This window comes from Tribolium madens, unplaced genomic scaffold (assembly GCF_015345945.1).
Source record: "Tribolium madens isolate multiple individuals breed KSU strain unplaced genomic scaffold, Tmad_KSU_1.1 Scaffold_7;HRSCAF=85;Tcas5.2_LG10, whole genome shotgun sequence".
In the NCBI taxonomy this organism is placed as follows: domain Eukaryota; kingdom Metazoa; phylum Arthropoda; class Insecta; order Coleoptera; family Tenebrionidae; genus Tribolium; species Tribolium madens.
In genome coordinates, this window is record NW_025401050.1 from 8,288,411 (window position 1) to 8,290,045 (window position 1,635).

A 1,635-nucleotide genomic window follows, 5' to 3' on the forward strand; every position below is an offset into this window, starting at 1 on the left:
TTGATTCCCAACTTAAAATTGAGCCAAATCGATTCAAAATATCACAAATTGATTTATTTCAGCCTAAAATTAAGATTGAAGCAATTATACTAATAATATACATTTGTTTTGAATTAATTCTGTATTAAAATCGATTAAAATTGGATTGAAAATAGCTCAAATTGCTTTATTTTAGAAGTTTAAGGCACGAGTCTTAAATATAAGGGCAAATCTTTTTCAAATCAAATCACTTTCCATTCAGATTTCGACGTGTTCACTTTGTTCTAGCTTTTTGATATTTTTTTGAAAATGTTCAGAGCAAATGCTTTCTCATCACTTTCGAGTGATGTTAAATGCAATAAGTCACCTGATTTATTTTGTTTGTACATTCTACGATTATCTTCAGTTAGCTTGTAGGTGGTAGTTGTTGTGATAACAGTTGCACACGAAGCAACTGACTTATTACATTCAACATCAGTAGAAAGTGATAAGAAAGCATTTGCCCAGAACATTTTCAAAAAAATATCAAAAAGCTAGAATAAAGTGAACAAGTCGAAATCTGAATGGAAAGTGATTTAATTTGAAAAAGATTTGTTCGTATATTTAAAGCTACTGCTTTAAACTTCTAGATCCTTTTTGCTCAATAATCAGTGATCATTTTTAGAACAAAAAAACTCTTTATTTACTTTATTTACTTTATTTACTTACGCAGGTACTCTTTGTTACTCTTTGTTTGTTTTAAGTAAAGAAACAGTTTTTGTTTATTCTAATTATAACGAAGAAGGTGCAATTGACCATTTTTAAGCATAAGGAGAATCTTGAAACAAATACTTTTATAAAAATGCAATTTTAAGTAAGATTAACATGCATTTCTCCCAAATGGCGTAATACCTGAATAGCAAACCTTAACTTCAGAAAATCATATCTTAAAAACTACTCGGTATACTATTTAAAAAATTTGGATTTGAACTAATTAAAAGATGCTCTAGAGTTCATAGAAACCAAAAAGGATATCGATGGAAGGGATGCGCAAAGACGAAAACTCGTCGCGGACGACTCCATTCGTAAATATATAGTCCGGTCAAAATAAACATTTGAAATAACTAAAATTCCGACAGAGCTAAATTTTGGTGGAGATATTGAGTACACCATTAGGAATAAAGTGTCAAAAGTCCCCATCGATCCCATGTGTGCTAAAAAAGTTATTCGGGGTCAAATGTCTAAATTTGACGTTTTTTAGATTTTTTTCGAAAACGGTAAGTTTTATCAAAAAAGTAGCCCAGTCAAAAAATATAGATCTTGAAATTATCTACAAAATGGTCCTTATACTTTTTTTCTAACAATCACCATTCCTGAGATATCGCGATTCTAAAAGTTGAAGGAGTCACGTTCTGCATGGTATACACATACAGAGTGCGTCAGAACTCCCGCTTCAAAGACAAATGCCATGTAGGGTAAGGTACCACAAACATAGAAAAAATTAAAAAAAAAATCTATCTATAAAAGTTTCAAAGTTATGAGAGTTTAAATTTTGCACTTTGACTCTATTTATTTCTGTAGGGAAAATAATTTTCCAAGTTTTTTTGCTACAGGCCATTAGAAGAAGAAACAAAAAAGCTGTGTCCTAAATTGTAACTCTGTTCAATGTTATTTGTG

General features: G+C 30.3%; 1 protein-coding gene across 1 annotated transcript in view; it reads right to left on the minus strand.

Annotated features, from left to right (window-relative positions):
* Window positions 1–1,635, minus strand: part of LOC123009529 (protein Daple-like) — a 15,510-nt gene that overhangs the window by 8,119 nt on the left and 5,756 nt on the right. The window lies entirely within an intron of this gene.